Genomic DNA, 17177 nt, shown 5'->3' on the forward strand with positions numbered 1-17177 from the left:
ACACCACCACACAAGGAGCTCGTGCACTTTGAAGGTAAACTAAGACTACACCAGCAGGATGGATTGTGATAAGGTCTCTTTCAAAAAAAAAAGTAACAACAAGTCCTGCCGGTGAACCAAGCCATAGGTTTGTGCGTGGCTCGTGTTAGACATGAAAAATGGCTCCTATGATGTACTGAGCCGAGGCAAAGATGCTAACTACGTTTCAATCGTCACCCTTTAGTGCTTAATTTCCTTCATTACAATCCCATCTAAGTGATTATAATGGTTCAGTTATAAACTAAAAAACACGTCACGTGACTCTTTCATTAAAAGGACACAACATCAACACAGTTGCACAATAAACAACATAGCTACTTAAAATGCTTATGTGAACCACATCAGGTATCCCAAATTTACACTCAATAAGACAAAAAAAAGTAAACATATCAATAAAAATATAATATAAAATATAGACAGGCTACCGATGAGATGAGGCCTACACAACCATTAAAGGAGCTAATGACGGCCCATAGATTGGCTCCCGTGTGGAACCATAGCAACGATGGGATGACCATTGAAAGCGGTGTGGCGCCTACGACGAATCTCACGAGCTTCCTGGCAAAGCGAACAAGGGTGGCACAACAAATGGGTGGCAAAATCACATGCCATTTCACATTGCTCCCTTTGTATTTCATCCTCCACTAAGCTTTCACAGCACCCACAATGTCGTGTTAGTGCCTCACAACTTCCCTGTTCATCTCCAAATGCCAACAATCAATCTACGATGTAATCAAATCTTCAAGGTTAACACTATCTAACTCTGACTCCACAAACAAGTGTTTTCAATTTTTTCGTCTAACATTAAGTGCCGAAGTGTTGTGTCAGACACTCCAAGTATCGGTCACGCGACAAAAGTGAAGTATCTGAATAACATAGGTTTAACATGTACGAGTCCTGGCAAGAAGAATGAAGCAAAATCCAAGTAATTGGAATGGAAATACAATAACTACAAGTTTAACACGTATAAGTCCTTAAAAATTACATTTAACAAGCATTTCCATAAGAGAAGAACAACTTGCCTCAAGGTTGAAACTCCGGCGAATAGCTGTTCGAGTATTATAGGAAAACCAGGGCGCCAAGCAGTTCCATCCAAAAAAGGAATTTCCAATCAGGTACAAAGTAGTGTATGTCATGCAATGGTTAATAAAACTCCCAGAGCTTGATCCAAGTCTCTCAGCATTACTTCCATAGAGCACACAAGGAGCAATAGTTCCAAGCAGACCTGATTAGTGATTACCATCCATCTTGGTTAAAAAGGAAAAATACTAATATTCAAATCAAACAAGAAAAAATAAAGGCATAAGTGGCCAACTAAGCATAACTTTCGGCCAGGAACTGCATTACATAACTGCTTTCAAGAACCATCAAGTTCAGAGATAAACAGGATGAACAACATGAACTTGGAATCTAGCTTTAGAAATACTCAGTGATTCAAACCTCTTATCAATCTCCCACATTTTAAATTGTAAGCAGTCAACGCCTACACTATCTTAGCCCTTCTATTCCATTTATACTATATCCATTTGACTTTGGTAGTCATACAATTTATACGATATTTAAGAATTTTTTGAAATAATACATGGTAAGTAAATAGTTGGTTTGATCAATCAAATTGACATTTTTTTTACATTGCAACTCTAAATATATTTGAAGAAATTAATTTTTAAATTGACATTGGTTGGTCACCAAAGTGAAAAGGGTACAATCAATAGGTTTGAGATATGGTAGGAGAGAACAAGAGTTAGCTCAAGTGGTAAGAGCTTTCTTACTCCAACTATAAAGTTGGAGGTTCGATTCTAACGTGCGACTTAGTGCGCTCATTTGAACCAAAAAAACTAAGCTAAGATGAGTCACAATTCCGAGGTATTTTCTAAAATCATTACATTGAAATCACTCAGAGCAACAATGTAAAGACCTTGGGACTTCGACATAAACATGACCAAGACCTCCATTCTCCTTTCCATGTAATTGCTCACCCATTTGTTCTTGAGGGCTACGCTTGTAACCCTTTTGATCCTTTATGTAAAGGAGCTATAGCTATATTTTCTCGGTTAGATGTATGGTACCGCCAGTCTACCTATGCACGGTAATTTTATAAAAAAAAAAAGGATTTGAAGGAAGAGGAAAGAGAATCCTTCCTTTTGTTAGAAACATTGGAGTTTGAGGGAAATAAAAGTGACCAAGGGAACAAAAATGAATCCATCTATTTCCCTACAACAAGCCAAATTTATATTTTTCTTTAATCCTTTCCATTCCCCATCTCTCTCCCTCCACTATGTCGCCGTCCCTCTCCTTACCTTCCCATTTTGTTTCCAAACAAAGGATTAAATTTAACACCGTACACTCACATTCAAACAATCAAACCCTCAACAGCTATTTTCTCCATGTTCTTTCATTTTATTAGAAGAAGCAGTTGCACCTCTATTGTATTACTAATTCGCGCCCCCTAAAAATATTCGTCCCCTAACAACAAATCCTAGATCTGCCACCCTCTATGGTTTCAATTACTCCCTCCATAATTTAATATATGACGTTTTAATGGTTTTGGTTTTTTTGCTTAATAATTGCCGTTTTAGCCTTCAGTTATAAAAGCTCTCCAAATTCCAATGTTTGAGTACATGAGGTTTCCCATTTCAGCCAATTAAGGCATGAAAGAAAAGCAAGTAACAAGCAATGCACAGTTTCATATGGACACATGCACACAAAATAAATAAAGAAAGACAATAAAAGAGGTAGAATAAAATAATAAATGCAAGTCGTAATTTGTGTGAATCAATATAAAACGTCATCTATTAAATTATGAAGGGAGTATATTTTATTTCACATCAAACAATGACAAAAGAGGAACCATTCACCGCCATCAATTATCATAATTAAAAATAAATAAATTCAAGAAAACATTAAAATGGCAGAAAACCAAGAAAATAGAACTCACAAACTTCAAGATCGGCGCCACAAAAAATCGATCATGATTCCCAAAACAATGACACATGTCGAGCTCCGGGAGCACGGTCCGTAACGGGGTGGCCCACAACACTCAAAGGCAGACCATCAGCGGCCCAACCGTAAGAATCAGGCAGGTGGGGCTCTGTCATTGGAGGAACAGGTTGTTCTTTAGAAGGCGGGGAAGGCGGAGAAGACAATTGAACACCCATTTTAGGTGTTGGTTGATTATCACGAGGTTTGTTGGTATCGGTGGGTAAAAGGGGGCTTGATTCTTCTTCTTCAGCTGCAGCTAGATTGTTCTTGTTCGCCATTGATAATGTATCGGGAAAAGGAGGAGATGGAGGAGAGAGTTGAAAAGGAGGGATTCCAAATTCCAACTCTCAGGCGAAAGCGAGATTTAGGAGGAGGATATTAATGAGGAATTTATGTGAAAAGAGAGATAGGAAAGAAGGAAGGAAGGAAGCGTGTAATAAGGCAGGAGATTGTGTCAAAAATGTAAAAAATGGATACTCCGTAATTCTCTCTGAATTTCTTGATTTTGTCTTTATTTTATGTGCGTCATTAATGCATCCATTTCAATATTTCACTGTATACCACTGTTATGACTTGTGAATTTATCTGAGTCCACCTTTACAATGTTACAGATTTCGTCTTTATTTGATTCGCTTTGTCATAGTAAACTAGTTTAATATCTCGTGAAAATCACGGGACTTCTCTTAGTCTTCATTAATAAATGTTGGTTCATGTAATCTTTTTACTATTTTTGTAAGTGCCTTGATATTCACATCTTTCTTTAGTATTTTTTTTATTGAAACGTACTCCGTATTATTTTGTTATTCTCATTTGACTTTTGTAACTTAATGATATCATTTTTACTTAACATCAAAAAAATGATAGTTTTGGTTGTCCAACTTTATTAAAATAATAGTATTAATTATAAAAATAGTAATTAGTATTAACAATAGTTATGTACTTCTATTTTTTATGTTTGAAGATAGTGATGATATCTAAGACTTAATATATTCTTTACTCATTCTTTTTAACCGTTGTAATATTTAATCATATAAAAATAGTTAAACTGAGGTTGGTATGATAGATAAAACAAACATCCACTCTCACTTATAAAATATAAATTTAAAGTTAAAAGTGTGCTACTCATTAGTAAGAATACAAAAAAAAATATAGATTTATCTTTTTAACCAACTTCACAAAAAAATTTAAAGAATACTTTATTTACACAAAACCTGCCTTGATCAATATTTGTAATTTGTTATAATATTAATTCCACAAAATCACTACACATTAACAATTATGAATATATAAAAAACATCCCCACAATATTCTACCACTATAAAAAAATAATGTAAGACTAAAAAATTAAGGTTACAATTTAGTAAAGTTAGGATTTCCTTCAACAAATTTTGACGATTATATTCAATCGTCGACGGTCTCAAGGGTATTCACTAACGTTCGTCAATGCCTAAAACGAACTATTCAATACAAATGATTGTGGAATTTTCTCTTTTATTCTATTTTCATCTTATCTCTTCATCTCTTGCCCAGTAATTTGATTTCAACACACACTGAAGCAAATATATGAAAAGTCTTGAATAACTAATCAAATGAAATAAATAGGTGAGAGTGAACAAATAAATAGGTGAGAGTGAACAAATTATTCAATCATTTTTTTTCCTAGGAATGTGCTAGACTTCTTATCATTTGATTTTGTTTTATAGGTGAAATTTAGTGAATTGATTTTATAATCATAGAATATGAGAAGTTTAGCATTGAATTATGATTATAAAGTAGAGTAATGTAGGGATATGAAGGTTTGTTTAAAGGGATATGAAGGTTTGTTTACATAAGATGAGTTATTAGCTACTCAATCTATCATGTAAGTGTATTAGTGCGCCACATGTCATTCTATTAGCTACTTAATCTAACCTTTTTATGTTATTATATAGATTTTTTCTATCTTTTTTCTTTTTTTTAATCTATCATGTAAGTTTATTAGTGCGCCACGTGTCATTCTATTAGCTACTCAATCTAGCCTTTTTATGTTATTATATAGATAGATATAGATAGATATAGAAGTGGAAGTGGAAATGATGTATTGATCTACACGAATGAGGTGGTGCACTAGGTAGCACGGGCATTCCTTTTAATCGACCTTCCCATGTTGACACTGTGGCGGACATCAACGCTCATCGGAACACACATAAACGTGTCGGGCACCTATAAAGTCGTGTCTAACTTTCTTCATTTATTTGGACATGTGTCCGACGCGTGCCTAATGGTATTTGGGCACATGTCCGATGCGTATTCATGGTAGTTGGACATTATTTGGGGTGAATGTTGTTCTTTAGACGAGAAATGAGTTGTCGAAAGAGATTGATTAGAAGATGGGTTTAAGTGGGAAATGAAAATGAGTTATAGTCAAGGCCAAGTATTACCTTTACTTACTTAAATAATATAATATACTTTTACAAAATAAAAATCAAACGTTTATAACTATAAAATTTATTTTTAATAAATTTTAATAATGTGTCATGTGTCCTAAATTTCATGGGATGTCGTGTCCGTGTCCATGTCTGTTTGGGTGTCAGCTAAGTGGTGCATAATGTAAAATGAGGTTCATTTTAAGTTTATTACAAATTAATGTTGATTCGTGGCCCCAATATATGTTCAGCCCAAGTTATGTAAACGGGTTTGCTAAAGATCGCCCCTAGTTTTACTCATATCGCCCCTAAATATTACCTTTTTGCCCTTGTGTAATTAAAACCCGATTTACCTTCCTTTTTACTCATTTTCGATTTTAAATTTAAAATTTCAAAAAAACCGCTTCATAAATTAACAAAAACAAAACCGTCTCAAAATAATACGAAATAGGGATTTAAATTGAACAAAATTTGACGAATAAAGCCAAAAAACTTCAAACGATCATAACTTTATGCTCAGGTGTCCGATTGTGACGAATTTTTTTTTCAAATCACTTAACTCGACGAGACGAACGCAATGCAAAAAAAAAAAATTAAGAAATGGTCCATTCGTGTAAAAAACACGAATTGACCTAGGCCAATTCTTGTGGTTTACACGAACTAGCCTGGGCCAATTCGTGTAATCCACATGAACTGGCCTAGGCCCATTCGTGTGATTTACATGAACTGGCCAAGGCTGGTTCATGTAAACCACATGAACCGGCCTAGGCCAGTTCGTGTTTTTCACACGAATGGGCCCGTTTACAATTTTTTTTACCATTGCGTTCGTCTCGTCGAGTTAAGTGATTTGAAAAAAAAATCGTCAAAATCGGACACCCGAGCACAAAGTTATGATCGTTTGAAGTTTTTACGTTTCTAATCGTCAATTTTGTTTCGAATTTAATCGTGCTTGATTATTAATTATCGTAAAGTGGGTCACCGTCATTCATATGTTCAATTATCGATAAAAAATAATTTTGAGAATGTGTTAGAGTAAAGGGCAAAATTGGAAAGTGAAATGAATATTAGGGGCGAGATAAGTAATATAGGGGCGATCTTTAGTAATTTTGTATGTAAAAGTTCACATTAGAACTTTGTCTTACGGAAATTAAATAAAGCTACTTGTTTTATTTGGTGGACTTGGTCCACGACTTGTATTACAAGCCAAGGAACTTGGCTGTTTGGTGTTCAATAAAAGGAGTTTTTCTTTGTCAAATTAAACAGAAGCAGCATACAACACAAAAACACATTTGCATGTATAGTTGGACATTCAACTGGTGTCACAGCTTCTCACAAGAATAGATCTCTATTTCTTGGGTGTTCTCACACACTGATTAGCACGGGTTCTTTAGCGGGTTTTCTAGACGGTGAGGGTTTCTGTGTGGTTGGGTGACAGGAGCAAAACGGTTTTGTGGTCGAGATTCAATCTCGGTTTCAGTTAATCGAGGTTAGTATAGTAGCTCTTTGTTACGGTCAAGTATACGAGTTTACACATAGTTTAGGCGGTTTAATCTAGACGGTATTACTAGTTGATTGGTGGTATTTATCAATTGTTCTAGGGTTTAGATTGGTTTTCCTCAATCATTGTGGGTTCCGAATCGGTGTAATATTCGAAACAGCGGACAATATTGAACTATTATTATAGTGGATTGCTCGATTGACTGTGGGTTTTGCCTCCGGATTTGGAAGGTTTTTCCATGGGTGTTTACCCTATATGTTGTCTCGTCTTATTATTGTTTATGGTTATCTACTTTTAGTTTTATATTGTCGATTATTCTTCCGTTAGCGTGTGGGTAATTGGCCTTAATTTCCTAACAATTAAGGTGGAGAACATAATATTTCTAAACCTCTCTTTACAAAACCATCCTCCCTTAATATAAGAGTTATACTTATTTCCTTGTCTAGCTGATATTGTCGATATATCTTACATAAAAGGTGTTTGTTTATATACTTATAAATTCTTTAAGTGGGTTTAGGGTTTTAACATTTTATATTGTATCATTATCAGACTAAAATCAAAATTGTTTCTCTTATATCTCTCTTTGTATTCCTCTTTAGGATATCATATCGCCCCTACAATTCTAGGTGGAAATCGATCCTTATCTTATACCAGAATCACAATTAGAGTTTACTTATCTGGGAGGAATCAAACTTCTAATTGCTCCATCTGTAGTTCCGGGTGTAACAGCCCTAAATTTTCACGACCAAAACGGTAAAGAAGAGATTGAAAATTCACGGCTGTCACTCCACACTTAGCTGAAAATGCCAAGTGCAAGGTAAATACAGAGTAACCTTTAAAACAAAGTACATATCTCAAAATTTTATCAAAACAATTAAAACGTTGCAGCGGAAGACTTAAGTCTTACAAAATCTAAAACAATAAAATATAATTCAAATCCAATGATATTATAAAATTGTAAATAGATTAAGACGGAGTCTTTATTCAAAATCCTTCCACGCTCGTACTAATTGCCGGATCCAGTATGCACCCATGCAGCATCTCAAGCATCTCAATTGTATCTCAATTGTACCTATCAACTGTACCCAAAACATTAATAGGTAGAGGTTCCAGTGGGGGAACGGCCCAAAATATAAGGACGTCAGCAACAACTGAGTTTTGAGAAAATAAGAAGAAATGATATATTCATAATAGAACAATATTATAAACTTTACAAGCTCCAAAAATCAGTAAGAACGAATTATATTCCAAAACCAACATTATCAAAAATCCAATAACAATTATTAAATCGTTCGAAATCCATAACTTTCACCACCTGTGTGCCAAAGTCCTACCCTTGACACGGTGTAGAGGCACCACCTGTGCTTTGTTAGACTCATAAAAGTGCGCACCTCTCACATTTGGACAGTCAGTAGGATGGAACCATGGAACCGCTAAAGGACAAAGTCTAACTACCTAGTGAGTGGGGGCCGGACAATCCTCACCCAAATGAACTCGGGCCAAGAGTTAAAATTTCGGGACAAAATTCCAAGAGCATCAAAGACGACCTTAAACCTTCTAGAGACGACCGTAAACCTTCTAGACCAGAAGAAAACCAAATTTTTACAAATTGGCCTGAGCCAAAACCATTCCAATGTGTAATATTCAAAATTTAGAAGTACAAGTAAAACCTCATCGATGCCAAAAACATTATAAAAACAGTTTAAAGATTAAACCGAACATGCTCTTTGCTTAAATTTAAATGGGGTAGAAGTCCTTACTTCTCAAGACGGTATATCCAAGCTAGTCTAATCCAAAAATTCCTTTACTTCAAAACGGGAAACTACAAGTATAGAAAATATACAACCACTATACAAATTAACCCGCTACTATATCAACTCGCATTTATACAAACTCGTTACTCACTCAACGTGAATAATTAACCCTTAAAAGTTACATCCACCATAATTAAAACTCAAAGCCAACACAGCTACTCCTAATTTCCACCTTCAAGACCAACTTACGTATCTATCACTTACACTAGTGATGTCATTCACCTAAACTAATAAAACCATACGAATTTTATTTCCAATTGTGTAAATTGTATACCAAAGTTTGCTCATCTAGTCGCCAAGATTACTAATTAATACACTAAATCAATTAATCCTTTTAATAAAATTATCATGGCAACCCTTATAAAACCACAATGTTGTGTCCATCAATTCATACACAAGTCTCTCGCTATCTACCATGTCACCTGTGTTATTTTCTAACCATGTTTTTCCCTTTTCTGTCAGCTTATTTCATTACCAATATGATCCAATTTAACCAAGTAGGTTTCCACCTTCAGCAAACCACTTATAGACTCATATCCACAATTCAATACAACCACACAATAAAATCTTCATACATTACCCAACTTCAAACAGTTAACGATTTTTCATACACTCATAACAGGGAAAGTGTCGGCGTCGGGAGATGAAACTAACAGTCCACAGGCAAAAGACGATACTCACAAGGGATAGACCTATACTGCAGAAATTATACAGACATTCATCTCTAAGAGACTCACGACATCTACGAACTCCGCCGAAATCGTCTCAATGCAGGGGTATGGCTGCCTAAAGGTTTGCCTCAAAGATTCACAACTGACAACTATTCAACCCAAACGGACACGGACACCCTAACATATTATTATACCCATTGTGCTTGATGGCAACAACGACATTAGAAATTGGACTCAAAACGATCTACTTTACCAATTAATCCTATGTGTAAAGTATTTAATAAAACAAGTGACTAAGGGATAGGAAATACCTTGATAGAGGGGATTGATGACAGAAAGAAGATGATGAAAGTAGTGGTGTTGTTGACGGCGGTCAAGGCTACGCTAATCTCGTTCTCGGTGATCCTCTTTTCTCTTTTGGGTTTTTTTTTTTCTTTGTTTTGATGAGGGAGTGACGGAAAGCTGATTAGGTTTCTCCTTCTTATTATTGTTATATAAAATTGGGTTAAAACCCGAGCCTAGGTTCAAGTCGGTGTATAAACCATAAACAATGCCTGACCTTTGAATAAATCCCAAATAAATTTCTTTTATGAAAAGTCCAAAATGGTTTTGTTCTCTCCATATTAATAATAACAAAACATAAGTTTTTCTTTAATAGTTTACGACTCCAAATCCCATAATGAATAATGTATAAGTAACCCTTTATAAATTACTCCGAAAATAACAGGGTGTTACACTGGGTGTTGTAGTTTGGACGAAGTAAAATTAAAATCATTATTTGTTTTCAAGCAAATCCTTGAATTGAGCTATTTTTTTTTTTTTTTTTTTTTGGCAGCAGTAAAAAAAGGTGTCCTACATTCTCATGGCCCGTTGTGCGAGGCCATGAGCAATCTTATTTAAGCCCCTTGGACCATAACTAAAACATAAACAATGAAACGATGAAAACATAAGAAAAATGTCTTCAAGGATCCCTTGGATAAGGTGATGTCCAAGTTCAAGCCCCGCAATTTGATTTACCAGTTGAAGGCAGTCTGATGCAACCTCGAGATGAAATTGTCCATTATCACGCGCCCACACTAGGGCTCTACGGATACCCAATGCCTCTGCTTGCAAAGCTGATTCTGCCCTTGTCTTAATACCCCCTTCGAATAAAACGCCTTCCCTACCAAAAGCAACCCAACCTATAGCTGCGTCATAGGAATTACACCAACTCGCATCAACTTTAATCTTAGTACTAAGACATGAGTTAGGCCCTCCGACAACGTAAAAAAGGACAGCTATTTCTTATCCTATTTTGACTCCCCTCATCTCCAACTAGCTCTGCCTCAGTCGCCTCCTTCACACCCTTGCTACGTAATTTTGCAGCATTAAGGGTCGTCACCACGGTCTCTGACAATGATGTAAAAAACAACCGCGGAATGAACTCTCCACCTCTAAAAATTAGATTATTTCGTAGTTTCCATAAACACCATAAGGTAGCAAGAAATTGCACAACCCGATCTTCACCAGCCTCCAACAAACTCAAGTAACGTAGCCAATTAATAATCCATTCCCCAATATTAACATTATCATTATGTGTTGTATGTATTCCAAGAGTGGAACAAGCCCATACCTTAGCTGAAATATGGCAATCTCTAAACAAGTGTTCCAACGATTCAATCTCTTTAACATCCTGAGCACATAAATGGCAAAAAGGATCCACCAAAATCTGCCTTCTAGCAAACTCACTACCCACTGGGAGAGAGTTGGTAATAATTTTCCATACAAGAACTTTCCATATTTGTGGCCCCGGTAACCGCCATAGCCTTGACTTGCAGAATTTTTTACCACTTACACTCAGTTTTGTCCTATCTTTCGCCGATCCCTTCTTTTCCATAAACTCTCTAAACATAGTGCCGTAACCACTTTTAACAGTATACGAGCCACTATTAGTATGCTTCCAATAGATGACATCCCTCTTTCGTGAGATACAAAGAAGAATAGCGAGAATTTTTTTAGCATAATCCTCATCGAAGAGAAAGTTAACTAGTTCCTCATTCCAATTACCACAACTAAGGCTAATATCTTTAATTCGTAAGTTCATAAAGTGGGTAAAATCCAGGGATAAGATGTGATTCCTAGGCTCCGGACATTCCCCGTTAACCCACCTTGAGCTCCAAACACTTAAAGTAGAATCAATACCCGGTTTCCATCCAATATTTGGAATAATAAGATTCAGCCCATGGAGAATACTTCTTAATCCCCAAGATCGATTACCACCTTTCCTAATGAGTAACCCGTCGGAGTAAGCATTAGTGCCAAACAACTTCTCCCTAAAAACGCTACCAAAAAACGAATCCCGCTTCAAACCAACTTCCAGGCGTGCTTAGCAAGCAAAGCCTGATTTAGACACTCAATATTCCGAATACCAAGACCTCCTTCACTCTTCGGGAGACTAAGAAAGTTCATACTGCACCAGTGGATAGTTTTCCCCAATCTACTTCCGGCCCACCAAAAATGTGACAAAAGCGAGTTGATCTTATTTGCCACACTTACCGGTATTTTGAATACCGATAGAAAGAAATTAGATAAATTTGATAGAACGGACAAAATTAGAGTCGGTCTTCCCGCTGGTGATAGAAAAACCCCATTCCACGAAGAAATACGCTTCAGAACATTGTCAACGAGACCCTTACACAAGTCCCTCTTCGACGATTGTAGTCTGGCGGAATTCCCAAGTATTTCCCAATTCCTTTATTTTTCTTAATTTTGAGAATTTTCAGACAATTTCTAGCCTTTATCAGCTTAGTATTCGGACTAAACAAGATACCCGACTTTCCTTCATTAATAACTTGTCCTGAAGCACGACAATAGTCATCGAGTAAAATCTTCAATTGCGACACAGAGTCGTCCTTATCATGAAGGAAGAAAACCGAATCATCAGCAAAGAAAAGATGTGTCATCGGTCTCACCCTCTCGCATAACTTAATACCCTTTATACAACCCATTCGCTCTGCATGAGACACTCTACAAGAGAGCACCTCCATACATAAGATGAAAAGAAACGGAGATAACGGATCCCCTTGTCGCAAACCACATCTTGGTCGGAATTGTTGTAAGGGAGCCCCATTAAATAACACCTCGTAAGTGACCGTAGTTACACAGTTCATAATAAGGTTAATCAATCTTTCCGGGAAACCAAATTTGCGCAAAACAGCATGTAGAAACTCCCACTTGACTCGATCATACGCCTTACTCATATCTGCTTTAAAAGCAAACTTCCCATGTTTGCCTTTCTTATGTGAATTGATATTATGAATGGCTTCATGAGCGAGCAAAATATTATCACTAATATGCCTTCCCGGGATAAAAGCATTTTGGAATTCACCCACTAGATAACCCATAACTTTGGATAATCGATTAGTGATACATTTAGTTATAATCCTCATAAAGACATTACACAAGCTAATAGGACGGTAATCTTGGACCCCTTCTGGATTGTCACACTTCGGTATTAGTGATATAAAAGTTCTATTGATCTCTCGCAATACAACACCCGAGTTAAGAACCGATAATACAGCCTTCGTAAAGTCCTTCTTAATAAGAAACCAACACTTGTGATAAAAAATTGCAGAAATTCCATCCGGACCCGGAGATTTAAGCGCCCCCATTTGAAAAACAGCCCGTCTTACCTCCTTAGCTGAAAACGGCTTATCAAGATAGTCCGCATCATCAGCAGAGACCTTACTCGTAATGCCTTGAAAAATATCCGAGTAGGAGTCCATAATATTCATGTCCATACAATCTGGCGGTGGGTTATACAACTCAAAAAACGTTTTCTGGAACTCGTTACTAACCAACTCCGAGTCGTAGATCCATGCACCATCTACTCCTTTTATACCCAGAATGAAGTTCCTTCCCGCACGACCCTTAACCCAATTAAAAAAGTACTTTGTACAAGTATCGCCGTCGATCATCCATTTGACTTTAGCCCTTTGTCTCCAAAAAACTGCTGCCGCCTTAGCAAAATTTCGAACTTCTTCATTCACAAGAGAATACACTTCGTCCTTACCTTCGATGATCGCTAAATTCATACCGTGTTCAAGTCGGTCGTCAAATTCGTCCCATTTTTTGTTCCATTCCCGCTTTTATCCGAGCCCAATGTTTAACACTTTGTCTGCCCGAGCTAATTTTCTAGTTACCTCGATATGCGGCGACCCCAAATCTCTAATAGACCAAGCATCCCGTATAACTTGTATACACTCCTCATACTCCAAAACCCAAGCATCCATCTTATATGGCTTCTTATTAGTATTTCTCGTAAGATGTAAGTCCAGCTCAATAGGAGCATGATCAGAAATTTGGATAGGGTAATGTTTAATACCTGTGTTCGGAAAAGCAGCAAACCAATTCTTCGATCCCAAAGCCTTGTCAATACGTTCATATACCCGCTTTTCACCTTTCCTATTATTACACCATGTAAAACGCGGTCCTTTAAACGGAATATCAACCAATTCATTACTAATCCGCCAATTATTAAATTCATACGCCCCACAAATCGAATTTTGGCTATAACTAAGTTTATCACAAGCGTACTCAACTTGGTTAAAATCACCAAGAATCAAAAACGGGTACTCAAACTTCTCAATCCAAATTTCCACCTTCCGCCAAAACGGAAGATCTCAAATTTTGTCTAGGAGCACCATAGAAGAGCACCAAATACCACAAAAGCCCATTGTATTTTTCCACTAGTAGTATGACAAAATTTGTACAAGACATAACATGGCTCATTTTAGCCTCCTTACGCCAGCCCACCCATAACCCACCAGAAGCACCAGCTGCGTTAACACCAACCGATCTTACGAAACCAAAAGTCCTAAACATAGGACTAATACTACTAGCAATACATTTTGTTTCAATTAAAAAGATAAAATCATAATACTTATTATTCATTAACGCTCTAAGTTTAGGAATTGTAGGAGAGAGCGTATTATTAAGGCCCCTACAATTCCAAGTCAAACCAATCATGGCTCCCGAGGAGGTTGTGACGGCCCAACCTCCGCAAAGCCGCAGATCCTTGCCGAGAAGAGTCGTGGACTCCATCATATCCAAATCAGTAACATTCACACAAAACCCACAACCCAGAGCTCCTTCATTTTGTAGATGAATCCCAAAACCCAAACATGAACGTTTAGCCAAATGTGTGTGATAATTCTTTGCCTGTCCGAAGAGACCTCATGGCTTCAAGGGAACCAGGATTTCAGTACACCATTTTCTCTTCCTTGTGCGAACAATTCCCTCCTTGTGAATTACCTCAAAGTCCGAGTTGTCGGAGAGAGCAAGAGTAGTAGCGAGAGTTATACCAAAGACACAAGGGAGCGTTAGAAATAAAATCTTGCGAGAAAAACGTAATCACTGTTCTCTTACAAACTCTCTTATTCACTCCGACCATGAACTCCTCTCGCTTCACTCAAATATGATATTGCAATGCCAGAATATGAACAAACTTCGGTCGATAATAGCCTTCCTCTTAACTCGAGCTTTAAAATTAGAAATATATTCTTCCATCTCAGATCCATCGCCTAATATAGGAGTATCATCAGAAATATAGGATATACCATTGGCAGAGAGACACTTCGTTTGAACTTTATTAGCACTAATTTCACCCTCCTTAACAGAGAGAAAATTTTGTAGATCAGATTGAATATTAGGTTGAGAAGTGACTTCATTAGATAGATCCTTGACTTTATAAGGAAGGGCAACAATCCCCATTTCATCCATATTCATAAGAGTGGAGTGTAATGCATGATCTTTCACTAAAGAACTGATATCATTTATATTGTCCTCATAAACATTTTGATCGAAGCATTCCGGTCATTCACAAAGATTAACGAGCAAAGAGGCTTCGAAAAACCTCCACAATCGATATCCCAAGTATGAGCTAAATCAAGGTCAGGAGCAGGGGCAGAGAAAACAGAAAATAATTCTCCGTCGCAATTAATTCCAATACTAGAAAGAGGAGATTGTTGGTCATAAACTCTCTCACAAACTTCTTCTCTTACCCTACAATGATTTCCCAAGAAATGATTATAACTTGAATTCCGAGTACTCTGAACATCATCCATAATGGGCTGACCTTGGCCATTATCACAACCACCTTCCTTCTGGGAATTACTTGATGTATTGTGGTTCAGTTGCACCCGTAATTTCCGAACTTGTTGCTGCTTGTGTTCAGTTACAACTAAAAGGCCCGAGAAAGGTTGCTCTTCTTGTGTAAATATCATTCCAGGTTTAATACGCACACCCCTTCTGTGATTTTGCTTTGATTCCTTGACTTTATGTTGTAGATCATGGAGTGTAACCCGATCATTTTTCAAACTCTGACTAGCTTTAGAAGTACATAATTTCATACCAGGTGAACCAGCATATAACTCCAGGTGGAACATGGTGTGATTAGACCCCACCCGAGACAGTACAAACCCTCTTCCCGCTACCTTCTCTAAAACATTATTAATCCTGACTTCAATGTTTCTTCTTGAATCATGACACCCATTAATTTTATGCCCAATCCTCCCGCACCTGACACAATATTTGAACAACCTTTCATACTTAAATTGTACCCAAACAAGCTTCTCGTCTTCAAGCACAAGAAAAAAACCAGGACAAAGAGGATCAAATAAACCAACTTTAACTCTCATTCTTATGTAATCTCTTTGTGGAACATCACCAAATTCTTCAAAAGAAACATCGTCACCCATCATTTTTCCAATCACAGAGGCCATATGCATATTAAGATACTCAAATGGGAGGCCATAGACTCTCATCCACAACCAAGCATGGGAAAACCGAACATCCCGTGGTACAGAGTTAGGTTCCCAATTTTTAAACACCATTAAAGCCCCATCAAATGAAGCCACACTTTTATCTAAGATACCACGATGATCAAGAGGATTAGAACAATGAAAAACATATAAGTCCTGCATTTGAGATATCTTCACTTGCCCCTTTAAACCCCAGCTATCGGAGATAAGCTGAGATATTCGTCCTGCATTAATCAGTCTATAATCGACAAAATATCCAAGAAGACATTTCGTCCAGAAGTCCTTAGATTGAGATAACATATTTGTGTCAAAACCAATAACTTCAGCTGATTTGGGGTGCGTCCAATACTCATCCAAAAACAAACAAATAATTTAATCTAAAAACAAAAGAACAAGACACAGAAACTAGAACTTAGAAGCATGACTATGATCTTTAATTTGACATAAATAAAGACAAGAGGAACTGATAATGCATGCGAACTTGATTGATAATGATAAAGTAAAGAAGAATCCAAATGACAAGGAAGTAAAATTAAAAACAATAATACTTCCCTGAAATGCTCAAGCAACGTTTGATAATGGATAGAAACCAGGTGGAACTTCTTGAATTTGAAATCAAGACCATATTTTATTTTTGTCAAAATACATCAAAACAATCAGGTATCTGTTAAAGATTAGAATTGAGAGTGAATATTTGAGAGTACACAAATTCTTATTTCAGATCAAGTATATCCGTCTGAAACAATAAGACGGGTCAAACCCACCCGTATTGGCTAAACAAAACAGGCGGCAATTTGAGTCGGTAGACCAAGGCATTAAATGAGCCGTAAACTTTATCTGCCATGTCTAATATTATAATAAAAATAGTACCATGAACTACAAACCCTACATTGATCATATCAGTCTATCATTTCTTCTTTTATCACAATTATCATCAAACACTCAATTTTCATCCCCCCTACTACTAA

General features: G+C 36.8%; 1 long non-coding RNA gene and 1 pseudogene across 1 annotated transcript; both read right to left on the reverse strand.

Annotated features, from left to right (window-relative positions):
- Positions 1-333: 333 nt before the first annotated feature.
- Positions 334-3377, reverse strand: LOC141592193 (cell number regulator 8-like; annotated as a pseudogene).
- Positions 3378-7776: 4399 nt separating this feature from the next.
- Positions 7777-9973, reverse strand: LOC141591094 (uncharacterized). Its single transcript, XR_012520652.1, has 2 exons — positions 9721-9973; positions 7777-8003 (listed from the first exon to the last, which is right to left on the reverse strand). It is a non-coding gene; the product is annotated as an uncharacterized LOC141591094 (long non-coding RNA).
- Between the last annotated feature and the right edge of the window lie 7204 nt (positions 9974-17177).

The sequence above is a fragment of the Silene latifolia genome, chromosome 7 (genome assembly GCF_048544455.1).
Source record: "Silene latifolia isolate original U9 population chromosome 7, ASM4854445v1, whole genome shotgun sequence".
Taxonomy (NCBI): Eukaryota; Viridiplantae; Streptophyta; class Magnoliopsida; order Caryophyllales; family Caryophyllaceae; genus Silene; species Silene latifolia.